Raw genomic sequence first — 13,121 nt, 5'->3', positions numbered from 1 at the left:
AATAAAGTATGATTATGATAAATAGTTGAAAATATTACATGTTGTCTTGACAGTTTATGATTTTCAAAATTTGAATTGTACGTGATTTTACATAATGTATTATTTTATCAAATACATGTTGTTGCTTGTAATGTCTTTTCCTCTGCATTCAACTTGAAAAATTATATGCCAGTAAGATAAATAAAGATCCTAGCGAAACAATCTCCTAAATCAAGGAAAGAGAGAGAAAGAAACAAACATATCTAGTTTGTCTTTTCTTTATTCTATTCAGCCTTTAAACAACAGATTTAATGTCTGAGTTTAACTGCAAAAAATAATAGTTCACAAGAAACCTCCAAACTTAAAAATCTTATATTTGACTTGGTATCCCTCTTGCTGATTTACTGGCACCCAAGAGTTGCATTAAATCAGAAGCTAACAGCCATTTTTTAGTAGATATGTCCTCAGTTCCATAAAATGGCTTTTCTTTTCCTTGCAGAGCAGGCTTAATAAATAAAACCCTCTTTCACACTGGAATTAGACCCAAACTTTATTTTACCTTCATACAAAACAATCTGGATACACCATTTCTGAAATAATGTTGAAAAAGATGGCATTATATTGTAGTACATTCCAGTTTGAAGCGAGTGAAGCTGTATTAAAAGAGGTTCTAAATAATTTTTATATCCCCATAAATATGCCTGAATTCGAATCCAAGAACAAATATTATGAAAAACAATGTATTTATTGAGGTACAACAGGAATTACAGCACAGGGTAAGGCAAAAAGAAAATAGCTGTCAAACAGCCCAGTTGTGATACGAGAGAAGGTTCTAAAATTATAGCCAGAAAACCTGAGTGTGAATGCCCACTTGATCTAGATTGAGTTGTTTAATAAGTTCTTCTCTGAAGAAATCAGAAAAGTAATACCTTTCTTATCAGATTTTGAGAACAATCAAAGAAATCACTAACCTAAATTGCAGTGCCTGGCACAGAGCTTGGCATTGTAATTACTCAAAAATGCTCATAAAGTTGAAGGATATGATTTGAGATAAGTCAGTGCCCCCTATTAAAATACACCCATCCCACAGATAAAAACACGCATATAATGCACAATAAAAACCTGTAGAGCACTATCGTAGCACAGAAATCCTTAGTATTTGTTGTCACTCCTTGGAAAATACGGTCTAAGTAGCTTTTAATCTTAACTGGGCTATGATACAGATTTTCAGAAGGGAGTAATATATACCTAATGTAGCAAGAGCTAATGTTAACATTATTTTTGCTTTGCAAGCCCTTAAGCAGAAAGGGACAGTGTGATGCTAAGATGCTGTGATTATTATTGTCCTTGTTTTAATGGAGGACCATGTTGATTGATGGCTAGCTGAAGAAAGACTAACACAATTTATGGAAAGAGAAGAAAGCAGTAGCATATAAAATTATGGAAAATGTTATCTACAGATTTATAAGGTGTTGCTAAATACAAAAGTAGTAGGCCCAAACAACTACTTACTACACAGTTTGTCTTTGAGTTAATTATATAACCTATCAAATTAAATACACAGAAATTAAGTCAGAAAATGTGTATAGAGGCCATGCTATTCTTTTATAAAACTGCCTTACAAAAATCCTCTCTCAGTTGCACAAACTTTATTCTAGTGACTATTCATTATTTTTGTATATCAATGATGGCTTACTGTAATTAGTAAACCAGTTACAAACACAGCTGTGTTTTCCAAATGATCCATATTTCAGTATGATTTGTGTCTGTCCCTTTGTTGTTGTTTTTATTTATTCAAAACTCTCTTAAGTAGCAGATCTGTTGAGAATTTAATCAAAGGTATAAAACTCTTGGCAGGAAAAAATTCATAAAGAAGCAACATTTTGAACATTCTTTGAAGGTATTTGAAATAGGATTTCTTCTATTTTACTTGAGAGAAAAATGCAGGAAGTAAAAATGCAAGCAAGGTGATAATGTATTAATAATTAAGAAGAAACCAATGGCTTTTATTACCAGATCACCTCAACCATGATGCATTTCTGGGTGAATAAAACTATATACATCCCACATTCATGATGGTTAAGAGCAAGGAATCAGTTCCAGAAGAACTCACAATTAATCAAGTTAGTTTCCTCATCCATAAAACAAACATGATACCTGTTTAACTGGATTATTCTAAATATTAAATGAAAGTGTATATCCAAATCACATAATAAATTGGTTTGAAATTGGCATCTCATATTTTTATGCATAACGTGAAAATACCTAGGATTTGGGAAATCTTGCTTTCCTTGATTTTCAAAATCAAGGCAACATCACATGATAAGTTAATCAGCTACTACAACTCCTGGCCACTCAGCTCTTTTCCTCATGCTCAGCTCACCCCTGATATCCTTCTTTCTGGGTTTCTCCCATCTCCTCATCCACAGGAGCCATATCAACCACAGTTCATTCCTTCACAATTAATGCCTTCCCAACCATGCAGCCTAACATTTTGTTAATCCTATAAACCAGTTCATGCAAATGGACCAAGAATAAAGATGCTGTTCCTTCCCTACCCCTCATCAGATCTCAGCCTCCTGATACTCCATGAGTATTTCTGGAGGTATATTCTATAAAATTGGCCCTTCATTACTTTCCCTCCTTAGTTCAATATAATTAGTATATATGAATCTATCTTTTGCTAAGTAATGTTAACTAGCGTTGGGGGAAGGCGGGTTCAATAGAGCAGGCAAAAAAGTAAAATGTAAAAATAAATATGGTAAAGACACTTTCCTTGATATGGTTAGTTAACTACAGTTGTTAAGACAGCAGACTAGGTAAGATGAAATTGGTATTCTGTAATAGATGAATGAAAGATGGGCTGGGCACAGTGGCTCACGCCTGGAATCCCAGCACTTTGGAGGGCGAAGAGGGTGGATAACGAGGTCAAGAGATCGAGACCATCCTGGCCAGCATGGTGAAACCCCATCTCTATTAAAAACAGAAAAATTAGCTGGGCATGGTGGCGAGCACCTGTAATCCCAGCTACTAGGGAGGCTGAGGCAGGAGAATCACTTGAACCCGGGAGGCAGAGGTTGCAGTGAGCGGAGATCACGCCACTGAACTCCAGCCTGGCCAACTGAGCGAGACCATCAAAAAAAAAAAAAAGATATACTTTTAGGAAAACGACAAGTCTAATAGTTTAAAACAAAACATTTTGCCACTCTGATTTGTCAATAATAGACAGTAGTTAAATAATTAGTAGTAGAAAAAGTTATAAAGAATTTTAATTAAAGTGGAAGATCACAGAATATTTAGAAACAAGAAAATTTATGAGAAAACTTGCAATTAGCTCAAACAAGACTATACCGCTAAAATATCTATCCACATTTTTCTAATAAATAATTATTTTACTTCACAATCTTCCAAAAATATAAACATTATTTGTTTATAAACATTATTTGTTTATAAACACACACTAGTTTTCCATTAATTTATATTAAATGTGAAGTGTGTGATCAGTGAATTTTTTTGAAGTCTCATAGAAGGTTACTTTTCAAAGAAATTGAAGATTTTGGTGAGACTTAAAATACTGAGGTGATAGATTTACTGCTGACTGGATCTGGGTTATTTCTTCAATGAGACATGTTTCAAACAGCTGACACTGTTGAGTAAGCAAAAGAGACGCTTGACTTTAAGCAACATAAATAATACTGTTCATCAACAAATGTGCAAGATACTTGAAAGTGCATAATCACATTCTTTCTCATAAACTGTCAGCTTGATTCTGTCCCCAGAGGATAACAAGTCTTTATAAATCTACCATGGCTATGTGACAAGGGAAAACGTTTATCTGAGACACAAGCACAAATTCTCCTTGCCATGGACCTCTGCACCCAAACTAGCAGCAGCAGAAGCAATTGAGGGCCACTTTTCTCATAAACAGAGAATTCTCTGGTGCCATTTCCAGAGCTACTTATTTAGGAAACAGAGTATATACCTCTCAACAACTCTATCTAGAAACCAGAGTTTTTACCAGTTCAAACCAAACAAAAATAAGTCAACCCTGTGTGACCTTCTCCAGGCAGAGGCTCCATGCTGATTGTTGGATGGCATTTGACAAGTTTCACTGCTTTGTACTTAAAAATACAAGCGTAAGTGAACGTTGAACTTAATATGATTATTTTTGTTTTAGTTGATATTTTAAAATAACACCATTTCAATTTTATCCACAGTTCTTCTAGAAAGTAATCACACCTATATCACAGTGTAATTTTCAGGAGTAAATGAGTTTACAAACACCAGTCACTTACTGGATGCACTAAATAAATATTAATGACTACAGAATTACAGCCTATTACATACTGCCATGTGTGAGGTTATACAATAGGCTTGATTTTTTTATGTAGTAACATAGGGAATACCTATTGGATTAAGAAAGTCATATAGAAATAAACACAAAGAAAAACAAAGTATTATTGGAAGAGTACAGCAAAGTATTTATCTTTGTTTCTAATATCAACTGTACAAAAATAGATACGTTAGTATTCAGCATTTTTCTGAAGACAAAAGGGAAGAGCAAATATTAACTAATGTGATCAAGCAAAATTCACTATGTGATTTTTTAAAATTATTTTTAAAACTTCATCAAAATGGTGTAAGTTTTTAGTATAAATCTGTATAAATTATGTACTGACATTCATTTCTTTTAAATAAATAATTTTTTTTATTTAATTGCCTACTAAACTTGGGAAAGTCTTTTAAATTATGAAATAACTATTAACTCCTTTAAAACTTTTTTTTTTTTTTTTTTGAGACGGAGTCTGGCTCCGTCGCCCAGGCTGGAGTGCAGTGGCGCGATCTTGGCTCACTGCAAGCTCCGCTTTCCGGGTTCACGCCATTCTCCTGCCTCAAACTCCCGAGTAGCTGGGACTACATGCGCCCGCCACTGCGCCCAGCTAATTTTTTGTATTTTTAGTAGAAACGGGGTTTCACCGTGGTCTCGATTTCCTGATCTCCTGATCCGCCCGCCTCGGCCTCCCAAAGTGCTGAGATTACAGGCGTTAGCCACCGCGCCCGGCCTATTCCTTTAAAACTTATAATGCAGTTTATGGCTCTACTTCGCTAAAAAAATTAACAAGCATCTTTTGAATTCTATTGTAAAGACAAATCAATCATTAATTTAAAGTGAAAATGTGCCTTTTTGAGAATTTTTTGTCTGGAGAAAATTTTGATGAAATATTTACTGTTATCGGTTATAAATGAGCAGAACACTGAACATTCTTCAGAAATGAAAGCCCACATCCTTAACTAGGAAACTGCTGGCTCCCACATTAGTGATTTTTTTTTTAAGGTTGTAAATTGAGATGAAAATTACAAACATGACTAACCAAAATAGTAGAAAAAATTTCCTTTTTCAGGGATATTAACATCAAGTCCGTCTTCACTGATTGAACGCTCTTGATATTTAAGCTCTCAGAATGTTATATTTTACAATGCCACTTCAAGAATAACTTAAAAGAGCCAAAGATTACGTGAGATTTAATGTAAAGTCAACAGAAAGACATGGTTAGGGCTTAATTTACAAAGACAATTTGTGTAAAATCTTTTATTCCACATTTTGTTTTGTTTTGTTTTTGTTCTATTTCCTTTAAAAATGTTTCAGTAATGTTGGAGTCTGACAATTATTTTATTTTATTTTATTTTATTGTATTTATTTATTTTTTCAGACGAAGTCTTGCTCTGTCGCCAGGCTGGAGTGCAGCCGTGCGATCAAGGCTCACGGCAACCTCCACCTCCCGGATTCAATCGATTCTCCTGCCTCAGCCTCCTGAGTAGCTGGGACTGCAGGCGCCCGCCACCACGCCCAGGTAATTTTTGTATTTTTAGTAGAAATGGGGTTTCACCTTGTTGGCCAGGATGGTTTCGATGTCTTGACCTCGTGATCTGCCCACCTCAGCCTCCTAAAGTGCTGGGATTACAGGCGTGAGCCAAGGCCCACGGCTTTTTTTTTTTTTCCGAGATTCAATCTTGTTCTGTTGCCCAGGGTGGAGTGCAGTGGTGCCGTCTTGCGGCTCACTGCAACCTCTGCCTCCTGGGTTCAAGAACGCTATCTTACCTCAGCCTCCTGAGTAGCTGGGATTACAGGCGCATGCCACCACACCCAGCTAATTTTTGTATTTTTAGTAGAGACAGGGTTTTACCGTGTTGACCACGCTGGCCTCCACCTCCTGGCCTCAAGTGATCCGCCCGCCTTGGCCTCCCAAAGTGCTGGGATTACAGGTGTGAGCAATGGTGCCCAGCCAGACTAATGCATTTAGATAAAAATTCAGTAAGTGAACAGTGCCATCAAATTCTTCCCCTTTACCTTGCATGTAACTCTGTTAATTTGACTTAAAGCCATGCAAACTTGAACTAACATAAAAACTGAGCGGTAACTGAGCTTTAACTTATAAGACAAAATTTGTGATGTTCTACAAGCTCTGCTATAACCCTTTCTGAAATTGTGCTATGAAACTTGGCTCTAACATGCAGAAAAAAATGTTTGGTATAAATATAATTCTGTGTACAATTACCTACAGACTTAGGGATGGTGCTGTAAAATTTAAACATAATAAATAATTTAATAATAAATCATAATTAATATTTTGATTTTTAAAGTTATGAATTTTTCATTTGCATTCTGGGACAGGAAGGTTGATGCAATTTTTTTCATAAAACACACCCACCCACTGTATTTTTGCCATAATGAAGAAGTATGCTCACACCGATAGATAAAATTATGCTTATCTGTAATAACATGATTGATTGATTAGATAATTAAGCCATGTATGCTACAAAATCATTCATAATATGCTTTTTATATCTTGTTTATTGTTACAACATGTTTTCCTGCATCCAAAAAGTATTTTCAAACAAAAAAATTGTATTTGCAATAGGGATACGTTCGGAGCCTATGTAATAGAAACATTCAACCTTGCTAAGAGTTTGTAATGTGATCAAGGTTGGAGTATTTTGAGGAGCATTGAAGAAACATGCAGTGGTGGGGGATGAGGCAGGAGGGAGCTACAGTTAAAAAGTGGATGGCCTTGTATCTTTGGATTGAATGGATTGTAATTTGTTTTATATTTTGCTGTTGCTGCATTGCATTTCATATATTACCAAAAGGAAAGATCCGTATTTCGAATTAGTGTTCAAAAATAATAATGAGCACATTACATGAAAAAATAGATTTGATTTCAGAATATCTAATGTTTTGCAATACCAGCACTTTTAATTTTTTTCATTTATACAAATAATGAGAATTCCATACCACATATACATACTAATCTAAAAAGTTAGGAAACTATACAGAATATGTGTGATGAAGTGTACTTTACACAAAGTAAGTTCAAATAGTATATTTGATTTAATACTTGCTTTCTTATATTTCATTTTTGGATAAAAATTCAAATACTTATGCAGCTGTTTTTTATTATGCAAGGCAATTGTATATAAAAAATATTAATCACTTTGGGAGGCTGAAGCGGGTGGATCACGAGGTCAAGAGATCGAGATCATCCTGGCCAACATGTAAAACCCCCTTTCTACTAAAACTACAAAAAATAGCTAAACATGGTGTCACGCGCCTTTAGTCCCAGCTACTCATGAGGCTGACGCAGGAGAATTGCTTGAACCCAGGAGATGGAGGTTGCAGTGAGCCTAGATCACGCCACTGCACTCCAGCCTGGAGACAGAGCAAGACTCCGTCTCAAGCAAAAAACAAAAAAAAAAATCACTCATCAAAATAGTGAAAGGTATATTTTATCAACTATCAATTTATATTTTTCAATATTGACACCTATTCTAATTAGTTGGTATTCAATGATAAGGGCTTTTGTGTTAGTAAACATTATCAGTAAAACAGATTTACACAGGTAAATGATTATAATAGGAACAGTTATATCTCTACATTTGAACTACAACAAAATTCTAGTAACACCTCTAAAAGTTGGCATAATGTCAATGCAACTTTGCTGGTCCTATGTCTTATGACATTTAAAAACTGTACCAAGCCAGGCGCAGTGGCTCAAACCTGTAATCCCAGCACTTTAAGAGGCCGAGGCGGGTGGATCACGAGGCCAGGAGATGGAGACCATCCTGGCTAACATGGTGAAACCCAGTCTCTACTAAAATTACAAAAAATTAGCCGGGCGTGGTGGTGGGCGCCTGTAGTCCAAACTACTCGGGAGACTGAGGCAGGAGAACTGCCTGAACCGGGAGGCAGAGCTTGTAGTGAGCCGAGATTGTGCCACTGCACTCCAGCCTGGGCAACAGAGCGAGACTCCACCTCAAAAAAAAAAAAAAAGTGTACCAATAAGAAAATGTTTAATTCATTTGAGAAAACAACAGGTTAAATAATATTCCTTAAAAGAGTAATTTTAGGGCTGGGAGGATAAGATGGCTGATTAGATGCAACCATCTCATGCAGCGGGGTCGTAGCCTAGCTACCAGCCATTACACTAAAGTATCATCTACTAGGTTGTATCCCAAACTACAATACCAAAAATTATCTTGCTAATATGCACACCTGTGAAACTACGCACAAGAATTCACTGACACATAAAGATCTTGTACAGAGAACTAGCCCTCTGAAAGTATCCAGAAACATAACCAGCTAACTATACTCAACATACACCACAGGTAAAGAAACACCAATTCTTCCAGATGAGGAAGAATCAGCAGAATAATTCTGGAAATTCAAGTGAGAGTGTCTGCTTATCTCTAAACATGTCCACTAGATCCCCAGCAATGGAACTTAACTAGTTTGACATAATTAAAATGATAGACACCAAATTCAAAATCTGGATGCTAAGGAAACTCATCGAGATTCAGGAAAACATTCAAACCCCATCCAAGGGATCCAAAGAATCCAGTAAAATGATCCAAGAGCTGAATGATGTAATAACCATTTTTTTGAAAAGAACCATACTGAACTTTTCGCTGCAAGAATTTAATAACATAATCAGAAGAATTAACAGTAGAATTGACCAAACCAAGGAAAGACTCTCAGAGCTTGAAGACTGGTTCTTGGAATTAACTCAGTCAGACAACAATTTTTAAAGGATGTAAAAAGTTAAACAAAATCTCCAAGCAATATGGGATTATACAAAGAGAACAAATCTATGACCCATTGGCATTCCTGAGAGTGAAGGGGAGAGAATAAGCAGCTTGAATATATATTTGAAGATACAGTCCACAAAAATCTCTCTAATTTCCCTAGAGGTTGACATGTAAATCCAACAAATACAGAGAAGCTCAGCTAGATACTACACAAGATGAAAATTCCCAGGGCACATAGTCATCAGATTCACCAAGTTCATCACAAAAGAAAAAGTTCTTAAAAGAAGCTAGAGAAAAGGGTCAAATCATGTACAAAGTCATGTACAAAAACCCATGAGGCTAGTAGTAGACATTTCACCAAAAACTTTACAAGCCAGAAGAGACTGACACCTATTTTTAGCATTAGTTTTTTGTTTTTTGTTTTTCTGAGATGGAGTTTAGCTCTGTCGCCCAGGCTAGAGTGCAGTGGTGCGATCTTGGCTCACTGCAACCTCTGCTTCTCAGGTTCAAGTGATTCTTCTGCCTCAGCCTCCTGAGCAGCTGGGATTACAGGCACGTGCCACCACACCTAGCTAATTTTTGTATTTTGAGTAGAGACAGGGTTTCACACATTGGCCAGGCTGGTCTTGAACTCCTGACCTCAGGTGATCAGCCTGCCTCATCCTCCTAAAGTTGGGATTACAGGCATGAGCCACTGCACCGAGCCTATTTTCAGCATTCTTAAAGAAAAGAAAATACAACCAAGAATTTTATTTCCCACCAAACTAACTTCATAGGTGCAGAAGAAATAAAACCTTTGTTAGATAAGCAATTGCTAAGGGAATTTATTTCAACTAGAACAGCCTTACAAGAGGTCCTTAAGGGAGTACTAAGCATGGAACTAAAAGAATGACACCTGCTACCACACTCGCAACAGATCCTGGAAAGGCTGTAAAGAAAAGAGAACTCTTATTCATGTTGGTTAGAATGTAAATTATGTTCAACCACAGTGGCAAGAAGTTTGGAGAGTTCTCAACGAACTTAAAACAGAGCTACCATTCAATCCAGCAATTGCATTACTGTGTATATACCCAAAGGAAAATAGATCTTTATACCAAAAGACACATGCACTTGTATATTCATTGCAACACTAGGCACAATAGCAAAGACATGGAATCAGCCTAGGGGCCCATTAATGATAGATCGGATAAAAGAAAATGTGGTACATATACACCATGGAATACTATGCAGCCATAAAAAAGGAATAAAATCACGTCTTCTGCAGCAATACGAATGGAACTGAAGGTCATAATCTTAAGCAAATTAAATCAGGAACAACAACAACAAAAAAAACAAATACCACATGTTCTCGCTTATAAATGAGAGCTAAAATTGAGCACACATGGACATAAATAAGGGAACAAAAGACATGGAAGACCACTGGAAGAGGGAGGGAAGGAGAGGGAGGATGGGTTGAAAAACCACTGGGTACAATATCACTACCTGGGTACAATATACCCACATAACAAACTTGCACATGTATCCCCCCCGTATATAAACAAAAGTTGAGTTTCTTAAAGAGTGATTTTAAAACACAGAAGATGCTAAATTTCTAAATATTTCAGTGTAATTCTAGATGATCCTTAAGAGAAATTATGACAACAATTTTCACATTTCTATATTTTAACAGAAATTTATTACAGAAATGTTTTCACAGAAATTTATAAATTAATAATTTATAAGAGAAATTATAAGTTTTACCTTTTAAATCACTTCAGGAATGTTTGGTGTGTGTTCTTCTTACATATTGCTGTGGTTGAGTCCTGCATAAAAATAAAACAAAAATATAAAACATATTTCAACACATAAAAATCTATGCATAATTAAAACATATTTATTATGTTATACATTAAACAGAACTGAGTTTGGAGAGCAAATACATTTTTGAAGGATAAACTTTTGAGAAGTTTTAACTGCGAGTTTTTTTTTCCTTTTTAGGGCATGACATTTTGAAACTATGTCCAGTTAGAATTTTCGCTCCGTCATGTGTTAGCCATGCAGATATGGGCAATTTAGTCTTGTTCTTTGACCTTGGTACGTCAAGACATAAAGAAGTTTTAACTTCAGTGTTACAAATTATTTAAACACTTAGTATTATGCCTTAAACATGGTCAAAATTTAAATATAAACTATTTTAGTGATTTTACATAATATTAATGTTTATAAGTTATTTTAATAACTTTAATGTTTTATGATTTTAATAACTACTGCACTTTCAAACAAAGAGAATATGAAAGATCAGAATAGAAATCCAAGAAACAAGGTTCAGTATAACCTAAAGTATAATATGATTAACAAGGGAGTATTATAAATCAATAAAAAAAAATATTGTTCTAGAATTGTGACTATTAGATATTTCAATAAATTAAAATTTGAATATAATCCCTAATGTATACATTACATGCATTATACCAAATAATACATATGTTGTATGTATACACAACATAATGCTCATTGGATCGAAGTGTTAACATTGGAAAGTCAATATTAAAAGAAGAAAACTAAGAGGTAAAAATGTGTTCTCAGAAGATAATAATCCCTTTCAGAACCCAAAAGCAGGAGCATAAGAATTATGCTTATTCTCTGACCTTCTTAGCCCAAATCAGCTTACTATGTCCTTAGTTGACAATGTGATTTGATATATGATTTCTATTTCCTAAAACTGATAAAAATTATACTTACAGAGTTCAAACAGATGCCTCAAATACTTTAGGAGTATGTCAGTCATTCAGCAATTATTTATTGAGTATCTACTATGTGCCAAACATTATTATTTATACTAGGAATAAAACACATAACAAAAGAGACAAAAGACACTGCCCTCATGGTACTTTTATTTTGGGAATGCTGGGAGGGGTGGACGAGAGAAAAGTATACATCCAAATAGGCAAATATATATTGTATATCAGGTTATCCTAAGTGCTATAAAGACAGAAGTTAAGATGTGTCAATGTTCATCAAAGTAGAAATGTCTGATACCAGATAGATGACTGGTATCTAAGAGAAAAAAATCTGGAGTTGAAGAGAGTCTGAAGTGTCTGGAAGGGGTTAGCTAGGAATGAAATTTAAGGACTGAGTCCTTTAAAGTCAGGGAAATGAGAAATAGCAATCACTAAGATGAGAAAAGTAGGAAATGGGCTGTGATGTTCTGGAAGTACTAAGAGAAAAACGAGATTTGTAGTAGCTTGGTGGTATCTATCTATCTATCTATCTATCTATCTATCTATCTATCTATCTAATCTATATCTATATCTATCTATCTAATCTATCTATATCTATATCTATCTATCTATCTATCTATCTATCTATCTATCTATCTATCATCATCATCCTCTATCTACTTATCAGGGCAAAACTTTCAGATTCTATTAGAACACATAGTACTCATAAGCTTCAGGGTTACTAGAACACCTCCATGGACCTTTTCCAAAATGACCTTCCTAAACCTAAGAGGTAAATAATATCTGATGTGACTGATTTCCAAGTTTAATTCCAGGAACTAGTGATGATACAGTGTTCAGGTGGGCTGTCATTAGGAACTGGTGTTAATCATAACTAATGCAGAATACGTATACTGCAACCCATGCTCACATGATTTGGGGTGAGAAGCAGCAAAGATTTCCAATAAATAATTTTAAAAATTGAGTTATTAGAATATTCTACTCTATGGAAAATCATGTGTAAGCATGTGGGGACCTATTTATACATAGCTCACATTTTCTGCTAAGGTTAATATAGGCTCTTTGGAAATAAGGCAAAAAGCATATGGCTGATCATTTTATCTTGGCTCTATTGCTATCATAGGATAAGCAGCACCCTGTGCAGTGCATAGAGCCCAATGCACAGCTCTGACTCTAAGTGTGATACAGTCTCCATATATACCTGTTTAATATCTGACAAAAGAAAATTAAGTTATAATCGTTCTTAGCATATTGACAAAAATCTGTCAATTAGGAAATGTCACCAATAAACAATTCAATTTCCTGCATTGTACACATTTATTTAAATGCGATGAAACA

At 35.2% G+C, this 13,121-nt stretch overlaps 1 protein-coding gene across 2 annotated transcripts in view; it reads right to left on the bottom strand.

Moving 5' to 3' along the window:
* CDH18 (cadherin 18) overlaps positions 1-13,121 on the bottom strand; it is a 1,104,389-nt gene that overhangs the window by 770,449 nt on the left and 320,819 nt on the right. For both annotated transcript variants that reach the window (XM_055367740.2, XM_055367737.2), the window contains exon 2: positions 10,804-10,865. The gene's annotated coding sequence lies outside the window, so the exon portion shown is untranslated. The remainder of the gene's footprint in view (positions 1-10,803; positions 10,866-13,121) is intronic.

The sequence above is a fragment of the Gorilla gorilla genome, chromosome 19 (genome assembly GCF_029281585.2).
Source record: "Gorilla gorilla gorilla isolate KB3781 chromosome 19, NHGRI_mGorGor1-v2.1_pri, whole genome shotgun sequence".
Classification (NCBI taxonomy): domain Eukaryota; kingdom Metazoa; phylum Chordata; class Mammalia; order Primates; family Hominidae; genus Gorilla; species Gorilla gorilla.
This window is presented reverse-complemented; position numbering and strand designations above follow the sequence as displayed.